We start from the raw sequence: 12,891 nt of genomic DNA, 5'->3' as shown, positions 1-12,891 counted from the left end.
TACGTATACAATGTAGTGTAAATTAATCTCCATATTTTGTTAAAATACTGTCTTCATCCTCAGATCACAAGTGTTCCACACACTCCACCCAGTGCACCCTCGGCCAGAGCAGAATGCTTCATCGGAGGGAACATGGGAGTAAAAACTCTGTTCAAAATCTCACCAAAGCTAATACACTAATTTGTTTTAAAAATCTCACTACGAAATCAAAAAGATGGATCCAAAGAGCTGAGCTGTTCCACTCGTTCATTATGATGTACAGTACAGTGTTAGGTAGTGAACGTGGGCTGGTAAATCAGGATGCGTTAAATGGCAACGTTTCAGGAAGGAGGCTGTACTGCTCTTCGCGTCTGAAACTCATTAGCGAGTGTCTGCATCTCCTGCCTCAGAAGCTAGTCTCTTCCAGACAAAGGTCTTTGAACAGTTTAGTGCTTAGTGTTCTTAGCCCAACAATGCAACTTAGTTCACAAGGTATTTTGGCAACTCTTAATCTGAGCAAGAATAGGGGCTTTGAGAAATAAGGCTTTAAGGAAGCTCGTCATCTTAGGGCTAAACTTTAGTAGGATGTGAAAGTTTGAACTCTTACACTTTAAACAAACAAAACCTAGAAATTACTGATTGGTTCAAAACGGTTTTATGGAAAAACTAATCTGTAACAAAAACTTGGCATTGAGTGCGAAGGCTCCACCGTTTGAGCAAAGCGTACAAAGGGTCTTGGGGGACGGGGACAGGCGGGAGGGGCCCGGACATTCACAACAGCAGGCATTTTCTCTTCCTCTTCTTGACGGGGGGCGGGCAGAGAACCACCCGGATAGCTTCATCAAACACCGTCTTAAGACCTCGCTGCGCGAGCGCCGAGCACTCCAGGTATTTGACGGCACCGATCTCCTTGGCCATGGCCAAGCCCTGCGGTTAGGTGTCAGCTTCTTCTCCTTCAGTTTCTCAATCGTGTCTTTATCATCCCTCAGATCAAGTTTCGTCCCCACCAGGATGATAGGAGTGTTGGGACAGTGGTGTCGCACTTCAGGGTACCACTCTGCACGAACATTTTCAAATGATGCAGGACTCACAAGAGAAAAGCAAATCAAGAATACATCCGTTTGCTGATAGGATAGGGGACGTAATCGGTCATAATCTTGTCCAGCTGTATCCCACAAGCCCAGATTCACCGGTTTTCCATCCACCATAACATTGGCAGAATAGTTGTCAAAGACAGTGGGGATATACTCTCCAGGAAAGGCATTGGTCGTATAACTGATCAGGAGGCAAGTTTTACCTACAGCTCCGTCTCCCACCACCACACACTTGATGGCCTGCATCTGGGCCGCTCTCTGGGCTGCGGTGGCGGCGGCCGGGCACTGAGGCGAAGAGCGGAGAGCTCGGGGCGCGGCGGGTGGGCGGGCGCGCGGCTGCGGGCGGCGGGGCGCGGGGTGCCGGGGCCGCTGTCCACGCCGCCTTGCCCTCCGCCGATGGGAAGCCGGAGCCCAGCAGTAGCCACCACCCAAAGCTGGGGGAAACTGCAGAGAAACAGCCATCCTTGTCCTCTTACAGGAACGTCAGGATATACTGCACCTATGTCTGGTTTGCCTGCTGGAGGACCAAGATCAGAGATGAACCAGCCCAGCTGAAGCCCTCTAGAGCAACCAGCCTGCCGCCCACCGGCTAAATAAGCACATATATATGAGTGACCCCTGGCAAGACCAGCAAGGGAACTGCTCAGCTAGGCCCAGTCCAAATTGCTGATTTACACACTAATTATTAGGACATTTTTTTACAATAGCCAGTACCATGGTTTTTTTTAGAGTCCATATATATGCGTTAGCACATGGCATTTGTTTTTCTCTTTCTGACTTACTTCACTCTGCATGACCGACTCTAGGTCCATCCACCTCACTACAAATGACTCAATTTCGTTTCTTTTTATGGCTGAGTAATATTCCATTGTATATATGAGCCACGTCTTCTTTATCCATTCCTCTGTCGATGGACACTTAGGTTGCTTCCATCTCCTGGCTATTGTAAATAGTGCTGCAATGAACATTGTGGTACATGACTCTTTTTGAATTATCGTTTTCTCAGGGTATATGCCCAGTAGTGGGATTGCTGGGTCACATGGTAGTTCTATTCTTAGTTTTATTTATTTATTTTATTTTTGCAGTACGCGGGCCTCTCACCATTGTGGCCTCTCCCGTTGCGGAGCACAGGTTCCGGACGCTCAGGCTCAGTGGCCATGGCTCATGGGCCCAGCCGCTCCGCGGCATGTGGGATCTTCCCGGACCGGGGCACGAACCCGTGTCCCTTGCATCAGCAGGCGGACTCTCAACCACTGTGCCACCAGGGAAGCCCATCTATTCTTAGTTTTTGAAGGAACCTCCATACTGTTCTCCCTAGTGTCTGTATCAATTTACATTCCCACCAACAGTGCGAGAGGGTTCCCTTTTCTCCACACCCTCTCCAGCATTTACTGTTTGTAGAGTTTTAAAATGTATTTATTTTTAAAGTCTTTATTGAATTCGTTACAATGTTGCTTCTGTTTTATGTTTTGATTTTTTGACCACAAGGCGTGTGGACCAGGGATTGAACCCACACCCTCTGTGATAGAAGGGTGCTTCCACTGGACCACCAGGGAAGCCCCATATTGTTTGTAGACTTTTTGATGATGGCCATTCTGACCGGTATGAGGTGGTATCTCATTGTCGTTTTGATTTGCATTTCTCTAATAATTAGTGCGTAGATCAGCAATTTGGACTGGGCCTAGCTGAGCAGTTCCCCTGCTGGTCTTGCCAGGGGTCACTCACATATAGGTGCTCATTTAGCCGGTGGGCGGCAGGCGGGTTGCTCTAGAGGGCTTCGGCTGGGCTGGCTCATCTCTGATCTTGGTTCTCCAGGAGGCAAACCAGACTTCAGTGCAGTATATCCTGACGTTCCTGGAAGACGACAAGGATGGAAGTTTCCAGACCTCTTGAGGCCATTTGGAGAGGCTTTAAGGGCCCCTGCTTTCTCCCCTAAGGAGGATTGATTAAAGAGAGCGTCTTCATCCTGACCACCTCTGGTTTTTGTAAATAAAGTTTTATCAGAACACCCGTTTGTTTACACACTGTCTGTGACTGCTTTTCTGCTGCAACAGCACAGTTGCACCATCGGACAGAGACCACCTGGTCTGCAAAGCCAACAACATTTACTCCCTGGTCCTTTACAGGAAGTTTGCCAGCCCCTGACGTCATGCATCAGAGCACCCTCCCCTTGGGGTCAGCTGCCGAACTGCCAAATGTCCCTCTGAAGCGAAATGATGGAGCTGCCAGCTCTTCCAGGCCTACTTTAAAGTCTCCGGAGGTGGACTTCCCTGGCAGCCCAGCGGTTAAGACTCCGCACTTCCACTGCAAGCGGGCGCGGTTTCGATCCCTGGTCGGGGAGCTGAGATCGCCCATACCATCCGGTGCAGCCAAAACAAACAAACAAACAAATAAATATAGTCTCTGGAGGCGTTAAGGGAACCATGGACCAAAACCGCCCGTCCCCGGCCAGACACGATAGTAACCACTTGCATGAGTTATCTTACAACAGGAGGTCCTGGTAGGGACGTGGAACTAACAGGCTACCACCAACTGGAAGAACTTGGGAAAGATCGAAAGGAGAGAGGAGACACCAGTCCGTGTCCTACCAACTCCCAGAATCCTTCCCGCTGGAATCCATCTCCTCTGAGTGATGCACGCGCCACCAGGAAGGACCCTGAGTCATAATGATTGCCCAGAGGGACTTCCCGGCTGGACCGGTGGTTAAGACTCTCTGCTCCCAATGCAGGGGGCCCGGGTTTGATCCCTATTCAGGGAACTAGATCCCGCACGCCAAAACTAAAGATCCTGCACGCTGCAACTAAGATCCCTAGCAGTCAAAATAAATAAATAAATATTTTTTTAAAAAGAGAATGATTGGCCAGAGATAACCCGGAAATTAACCCCATTATCATAAAACCCGAGACTGTGAGCCCTGTAGCAGAGCAGTTCTCCTGGCCTCCCTTACCCTGCTGCTCTCTGCCTGGGCGCCCCTTCCCAATAAAGTCTCTTGCTTTGTCAGCACACGTGTCTCCTCGGACAATTCACTGCTGAATCTTAGGCAAGAGCCCACTCTCGGGGCCCGGAAGGGGTCCCCCTTCCTGCAACAGAGGGACAGCAAGGGCTGCAGAGAACAGAAGAATCACATTGGCTCTGCTGGGCCAAAGTCCAGCCTGCCGACCCCTCCGGAGCCCAGAGTCTCTGAGTTCCCTGCTACTGGGGACTTAGGCAACTAAAACACCTCCAATTACTGAGCGACTACTGCGTGCCTGGGCTGCACCACGCACTTTACACACAATCCTCACTCGATCCTTCAAGGACCCCCGTGGGAGACATTCTTTTCATATCCGTTTCCTACAGCTGCTGTAACAAAGGACCACAAAGTTAGTGGCTTAAAACAACACAAATTCATTATCATACATATATTGTTTCCCTGGAGAACATTGACTAGTATACTGGGCTAAAATTGAGGTGTCATCAGGGCTGCATTCCTCTCTAAAGGGTCTGGGGGGGATCCGTTCCCTTCCTCTTTTCAGCTATTGGGAACTGCCTGCAACCCTTGGCTCGTGGCCCTTTCCTCCATGTTCAAGGTCAGAAACATCAGGCTGAGTCCTTATGCTGCCATCCCTCTGGCCTTTTCCCATTTTTCAAGATCCTTGGGATTACCTTGTGTCTACCAGCATAAACCAGGATAAACTCCCCGTTTAAGATAAAATCCCCAGTTGGTCTCTCCATAAGGTCAGCTAAATCACAATGTGAATTCCACCTATAACGTTAATTCTTTTTTTTAAATTTTATTGAAGTATAGTTGATTTTTATTTTTAATGTATTTTTGGCTGCGTTGGGTCTTCATTGCTGCGCGCGGGCTTTCTCTAGCTACAGCGAGAGGGGGCTACTCTTCGTTGCGGTGCGTGGGCTTCTCATTGCGGTGGCTTCTCTTGTTGTGAACCACGGGCTCTAGGCACGCGGGCTTCAGTAGTTGGGACTCGCGGGCTCTAGAGCGCAGGCTCAGTAGTTGTGGCGCACGGGCTTAGTTGCTCCGCGGCATGTGGGATCTTCCCGGACCAGGGCTCGAACCCGTGTCCCCTGCATTGGCAGGTGGATTCTTAACCACTGTGCCACCAAGGAAGTCCCTGAAGTATAGTTGATTTACAATGTTGGGTTAATTTCTGCTGTACAGGGACTTCCCTGGTGGTCCGGTGGTAAAACTCCGAGCTCCCAATGCAGGGGGCCAGGTTCAATCCCCGCAGGGGGCCAGGTTCAATCCCTGGTCGGGGAACTAGCTCCCACATGTCGCAACTAAGAGATCTCGCATGCTGCACTGAAGATCCCACGTGCCACAGTTAGGACACGGCACAGCCAAAACAAACAAACGAACACATACATACATACATATATATATACATAAATATTTTAAAAAATTTCTCCTAGGACTTCCCTGGTGGCGCAGTGGTTGAGAGTCCGCCTGCCGATGCAGGGGACACGGGTTCGTGCTCCGGTCCGGGAAGATCCCACATGCCGCGGAGCGGCTGCGCCCGTGAGCCATGGCCGCTGAGCCTGCGCATCTGGAGCCTGTGCTCCGCAACGGGAGAGGCCGCAGCAGTGAGAGGCCCGCGTACTGCAAAAAAAAAAAGAAAAAACAAATTTCTCTTGTACAGTAAAGTATATACATTCTTTTTCATATTCTTTTCTGTTATGATTTGACACAGGATATTGAATATAGTTCCCTGTGCTATACAGTAGGACCTTGTTGTTTATTTAATTCCTTTGTATCCTAACATATTCACAGCTTCTGGGGACTAGGATGTGGACCTCTTTTGTGGGGAGGCCCTTTTACCTGCCTACCATATTTTATAAAACATCCCATGGGTTCAGTGACTTGCTTGGGTCACAAGGGACGAGTCAGTGGTTGGTCTGGGTGGTCTAACTCCAGAGCCCAGGCTATTCACCAGAGCTGTGATTGTCAGGGCCCCAAGTGCCTGTGGACAGGAGGAAGGCAGTGGAGGGCTGAACGCAGGGTTTAGAAAAGTGGAAACCCGGTCTTTCACTAAGTAAAGTAGGCGGAGCTATTTTAGGGCACTCCACATTCCCCATAAAGTCCCTGGGGTCTGAGGTTGCATCTCCTCTGGCCCCTTAGTCCAGGCTGCTGCGTCCTCCCCACTTCAGCAGGATCTGGGCTCTTGTCTCTTTCTGGGCAGCTTGGCGCTCTCCGTGGTACTGAAATGCCCCCCCCCCCCCCAGTTTGTCTCTAGAGAGAGTTGAGGGTCTCTGAAGTTCTAGCTCCTGCTTTGTCTTGCTAACTACACCCCAGGCCTCCTTATTTCCAGATCCTTACTTGGTCTCAAGCTGGGGTTCATCCTCAAGTTCTAGCGCAGCCCATATCTTGGATCTTTCCTGGAACCTCTAAATATTTTTGCACTTAGAGACTCTCAATGGATGTGCAGTAAGGGAGGTCTGTAACTGAAGGAAGCGCTCCCTTTACTGACGTGTCTCTTAGGAATTAGGCAAGGTCAAGTGTCCAGGTTTGGGCTTCAAATTATACCAGTTGGTTTGAGCATGCTGATTAAAAACAAAGGGAAAATAAACAAAAAACAAATTCTGTTCTGCTATTTTGACCTCATGGCAGCCTCCAGAAGCCATCTGGTCAGCCACACAGGACCCCTGGAATCTCCAGATGTGCTTTTTAAAAAAAATTATGGTAGGGACTTCCCTGGCAGTCCAGTGGTTAAGACTCTGGGCTTCCACTGTAGGGGGCACGGGTTCGACGCCTGGTCAGGGAACTAAGATCCCGTTTGCCACGTGGTACAGCCAAAAATAAATTAATTAAATAAAATTAAAAATTTTTTAATTTGGTAAAATACACATAACATAAAATTTACCATTTTAATCATTTTAAAGTGACAATTCAATTGCATTAAGCACACTCACATTGTTGTGCAACCATCCCCACCATCATCTCCAGAACTTCCTCATCTTCCAAAACTGAAACTCTGTCCCCATGAAACACTGATTCCCCAGCCTTCCCCCAGCCCCTGGCCCCCACCATTCCATGTTCTATTCTCTGTCTCTATGGATTTGCCAATTCTGTGTCCTTTTTCTGTTCCAGGATCCCATCCAGGGTACCACATGACACTTAGATGTCACGTCCATTCTCTTAAGTGCCTCTTGGCTAACACAGTTTCTCAGAAATTCTTGCTTTTGATGACCTTGACAGTTTTGAGGAGTGCTAGTTGGAAATTTTCTGGAATATCCCTCAAATGCAGCTTGTCTGGTGTTTTTCTGATGATTAGGCTGTGGTGATGGGTTTTCAGGAAGGAAGACACTGCAGAGGTGAAGGGCACTTCTCATCATATCGTATCAAGGGTCTGTGCCATCCACATGACTTATCCCTGTGGGTGCTGGTCTTGATCACCTGGCTGAGGTGTGTTTGTCAGTTTTCTCCACCATAAATTTACTCTTCCCTACAGTCTTTCCAGCCCACACTCTTTTGAAAGAAGTCAAAATGCACAGCACAGACTTTTTTAAAAAAATTTATTTTATTGGGACTTTCCTAGTGGTGCAGTGGTAAAGAATCCTCCCGTCAGTGCAGGGGACATGGGTTTGATCCCTGGTCTGGGAGGATCCCACATGCCGCGGAGCAACTAAGCCCGTGTGCCACAACTACTGAAGCCTACATGCCTAGAGCCTATGCTCCGCAACAAGGGAAGCCACCACAAAGGGAAGCATGTACATCACAATGAAAGAGTAGCCCCTGCTCGCTGCAACGAGAGAAAGCCCTCGCACAGTAATGAAGACCCAATGCAGCCAAAAAAAAAAAAAAAAATTAAATTAAATAAATAAATTTTAGAAGTTTATTTTATTGAAGTATAGTTGATTTACAATGTTGTGTTAACTTCTACTGTACAACAAAGTGATTCAGTTTATCCATTCTGATGGGAATTCAGTTTATCCATTCTTGCTGTTTATCCATTCTCTATATAATAGTTTACATCTGCTAACCCCAAACTTCCGATCCTTCCCTTCCTCACCCCCACCCCCGCCTTGGTAACCACAAGTCTGTTCTCTATGTCTGTGAGCCTGTTTCTGTTTCATAGATAGGTTCATTTGTGCCATACTTTAGATTCCACATATAAGTGATATCATATGGTATTTGTCTTTCTCTTTCTGACTTACTTCACTTCGTGTGATAATCTCTAGGTCCACCCATGTAGCTGCAAATGGCATTATTTCACTCTTTTTGATGGCTGAGTAGTATTCCATTGCATATACACCACATCTTCTTTATCCATTCGTCTGTCAGTGGACGTTTAGGTTGTCTCCATGTCTTGGCTATTGTAAATAGAGCACAGCCCATACCTAAGAAGTGGGGAATTATGCTCCCTTTCCTCGATGACTATTTACGTAAATTATTTTGAATTCTGCTGCCTGGGAGGTCTGTCTAATCTCCTATTCATTTAATCATTTATTTATAACAGTATGGAGTCATGGATATTTATGTTAATTTTGGGGTTATAATCCAGCATTGCTTTATCTTGCAGCACAAGTTGTTCTGGCTTTGGGCATTGGGAACTCCTTCATTTGGTTTCTGTGTTTCTACAACGTACTCCCATCACTGTGGTAGTGTTTTTTTGTTTTTTGTGTTTTTTTGGCTGCACCGGGTCTTAGCTTTGGCATGTGGGCTCTTAGTTGCGGCATGCAGGATCTAGTTCCCTGACCAGGGACTGAACCCCGGCCCCCTGCATTGGGAGCACGGAGTCTTATTTATTTATATATTCATATTGATTTTATTTATTTATTTGGTTGCACTGGGTCTTAGTTGTGGCAGGCAGGGTCCTTCGTTGTGGCATGCAAACTCTTAGTTGTGGCATGTGGGATCTAGTTCCCTGACCAGGGATGAAACTGGTCCCCCTGCATTGGGAGCTTGGAGTCTTAACCACTATGCCACCAGGGAAGTCCCAACTGCGGTGGATTTCTTAACACTTTCTGTAGCACAAGATGCTCCAGGCTCATCTTCTATATTTCCTGCCCCAGCTTAGAATCAGCCATTTCGCCACAAAGCTCTGGTTCCTTTTATTGGAGAATGGTATTAGAAACCAAGATCTGGGTGTTGGGTGTCATGAACTTTTCAGTGTTCCATGTGATGGGGCAGGGATATGTGATGTGAGTCTGTATAAATGGCTTTTGTTAATCACATTGAGGATATAGTGCTGGACCACACTGTACTCTAAAATTATAGACTGCCATTGCTGTTTTGAGTCCCATTACTGAGAATCCAACATCTTGCTCTTGCCTGGAGGGTGTGAACCCTGTAGGTCACTTTGACCCAGAGAAGCAGCCTGGTTTTCCAGCCCAGGTGTGGAGCTTCAAGTAAAGGTTGTCTAGACAAAACATTCTATTTGGTAGTTTCCAAGGAAACAGGACCCTGCATCCTCATCTCAGCCATATATATATATATATATATATATATATTTTTTTTTTTTTTTTTTTTCTGGCCACACTGTGCAGCTTGTGGGATCTTAGTTCACTGACTGGGGATTGAACCCGGGCCATTGGCAGTGAAATTTCAGAGTCCTAACCACTGGACTGTCAGGGAATTCCCATCAGCCCAAGCTTAATGCCAAACTCTCTACTCATAGCTCTGCCTAGATTTGAGCCTAACAAACTCCACTTTATGTAAATATTTCCTAAACTCTATATCTCCCCCAAATCCTATAATATGTCTCTGTCTTTTTGCTTTTTTGTTTGGGGAGATAACCCGTACTTTTTCTACTCTTGCTGCATCGAGTTATTAAGCCTAACTTTCAGAGACCAAAATTGTGTCCCGGGAGGTCTTTATCAGATGGGCTTTACCAGTGAAGGGGATGGGGGTGGCGAAGGGCCATTTCTGCAACACAGAGAAGGAAGTGGGGATTAGCCCTTGCTAAGTCCAGGTCTTCAGACTCATTTTTTTTCTGTGTAATGTTCCACAAGACATTCAGTTGTTCTGAGACACAGTTGTTTCATTAGCATAATGGGGTGAGTAAATTTGTTCCAGTGAACTTCCGTGGATGTTGTGAGAATGGAAGAGGAGAGAGAAATGAGACATATTTCAACTGTCCTCTTCGCGGGAGGAAAGAAAGGAAGGGTCTTGGGGAAAGGTGAGGCTGCAATGTGGGTGGGAGGAGGGAGAGACAGGATCAACAATCCAGATATTTAGTCCCTTTCCCCTTCCCTCCCTCTGAACCGCCTGCAGTAGAGAGTTTCCAGAATCAGGATTGCCAGATTTAGCAAATAAATATACAGGATTTCCAGTTAGAGTTGAATTTCAGATAAACCATAATTTTTGTAGTATATGGCCCAAATATTGAATGGGACATGGTTATACTAAACAAAATTCACTATTTATCTGAAATTCAAATTTAACTGGGCAGTCCTGTATTTTAGGTGGCATTCCAACCCAGAAATATACTGGCAGCCTTTTTGGAAAAATGGTCCCGGGCAATTCCTGAGGCCTGGGTTTGTTATTTGTTATCACGTGACCCTGTCACGTGACCATAGTTCCTTGACAGGGATTGGATCTCCCAAAGCTTCCAGCCATATGTTTGGAGAAGCAGCCTATCAGGTAGCCTGGAGCTCTAGCCAATAGGGGCATTGTGCGGTGACATACTGGACCAATGAGAGCCTTCCTCTGTAGGAATAGTGAAGGGAGAAATAGAAGTGGGTTCAAATCCTGCTTCTGATCCTTAGTGGCTGTGTTTTGGAGGGTCCTCAGCCTCAGATTTTTTTTTTTAATTGGGGTATAGTTATTTTACAATGTTGTGTTAGTTTCTACTGTACAGCAAAGTGAAGTAGAGTTCCCTGTGTTATACAGCAGTTTCTTGTTAGTTATCTATTTTTTAAAATAAATTTATTTGTTTTTATTTTTGGCTGTATTGGGTCTTCATTGCGGTGCGCGGGCTTCTCATTGCGGTGGCCTCTCTCATTGTGGAGCACGGGCTCTAGGCGCGAAGGCCTCAGTAGTTGTGGCGCACGGGCTCAGCCGCTCCGCGGCACATGGGATCCTCCCAGCCCAGGGCTCGAACTCGTGTCCCCTGCATTGGCAGGCAGAGGAACAGCCATTATTATTGTTATTATTATTGACCGGGTTCAATCCCCAGTCAGTGAACATTATTATTATCACCGCAACAGAGAGTAGCCCCCACTCACAACTAGAGAAAGCCCACGCGCAGCAACAAAGACCCAACGCAGCCAAGATAATAATAATATTTGTGAAACAATAAATATATATATATGGGTCTCTGGCCCCTGGTTTCTGGTGGCCAAAGCTCTTAAATCTCTTTTAATTTTCTGGTTGATTGGAGTGTTTTTTGGTGTAATGAGATAGCTCTGGGTGGGCTCCTGGCCGGGACTGGTCACCAGAAAGACCAGGCCATGATTAGAAACTTGGAACTTTCAGCTTCACTGCCACCCTCCAGGGAGGGGAGAAGGGCCAGAGATGGAGTTAATGATGGAGATCATGCCTATATGATGAAGCCTCCATAAAAATCTCTAAACTATGGGGCTCAGGGAGATTCTTGGTCGGTGAACAGGGGGAGGGGCTTGGAGAGAGAGCATGGAAGCGCTGTGCCCCTTCCCACCTACCTTGCCCTATGCATCTTTTCATTTGGAGTCTCATCTGTATCCTTTATCACACCCTTTATAATAAACCAATAAGCAGTAAGGAAACAGTTTCCCTGAGTTCTGTGAGCTGCTCTAACAAATTAATCGAACCCAAGGAGGGGGTCATGGGACCTCCGATCTCTAGCCAGTTGGTCAGAAGCACAGGTGACAACCTGGACTTGAGTTTGGCATCTGTGGGGAGGGGCAGTCTTGTGGGACCGAGCCTTTAACCTGTGGGGTCTGATGCCATCTTCAGGTAGAGCGTGTCAGAATTTAGTTGAATGGTAGGACTCCCAGCTGATGTCACAGAGAATTGCTTGCTCTGGGGGAAATAAAACCATGTATCTGGTGTCAGAAATGTGAGTGGGCAGCAGTGTGCAAGTAAAAGAGAAACACAAGAGGACAGAGGACTCAGGAGGTGATATTAGGAGGTGGGCTATTGGGATGAGGTCATAAAGGTGGAGCCCCTATGAATGGGATGAGTGCCTTGTAAAAGAGACCCCAATGAGCTCCCACACCCCTTCCACCATGTGAGGACACAGCCAGGAGATGGCCACCTAGGAGCCAGGAATCGGGCTCTCACCAGATGCCAAATCTGCCGACACCCTGATCTTGGACTTCCAGCCTCCAGAACTATGAGAAATAAAAGTCTGCTGTGATGTTCTGTGACAGCAGCTCAAACAGACTGAGACAGTGTGTAACGGTCTTTCTTTCTTCCTAATTCTGCACTCGGTGATGTCACAATGGTAGCTTGAAATCAGTGAGAGTATTTACATGGCAGAAATTGGCAAAGGTGACAAATCAATGCCCCCACCACCCCACCCCTGCCAAGGAGCCCGTGGTTAAACATTTGCCAGCTCACCTTGCATGGAACATACTTGGGTCAATTTAAACTTTGGAATCAAGACCAGCTGAGCCAAGGTTAGACCTACTGAAGCCTGGCTGACCATGGGTGACCATGATCTAAGCCACTGAGCTTTGGTGTAGTTTGTTACATGACATTATCACAACACTTGCTGACTGATACACCAGGTGTCCACCATGTTGGACCAAGAGAGCGTCAGAGCAGTGAAGCCAAGTGCAGATGAGAGAGTCTGGTTAAGGGTGATGGGTGGGGTCCAAAGGTAGTTGGGAGCACAGGCGAACACGAGACCTCGCTTCAAATCCAGCAACTTAATAATAGCTGTGGGGTTTTGGTTAA

General features: G+C 47.2%; 1 pseudogene; it reads right to left on the bottom strand.

Annotated features, from left to right (window-relative positions):
* Positions 1–538: 538 nt before the first annotated feature.
* Positions 539–1,456, bottom strand: LOC101282137 (ras-related C3 botulinum toxin substrate 1-like; annotated as a pseudogene).
* Positions 1,457–12,891: the final 11,435 nt, after the last annotated feature.

The sequence above is a fragment of the Orcinus orca genome, chromosome 3 (assembly GCF_937001465.1).
Source record: "Orcinus orca chromosome 3, mOrcOrc1.1, whole genome shotgun sequence".
NCBI lineage: Eukaryota > Metazoa > Chordata > Mammalia > Artiodactyla > Delphinidae > Orcinus > Orcinus orca.
This window is presented reverse-complemented; position numbering and strand designations above follow the sequence as displayed.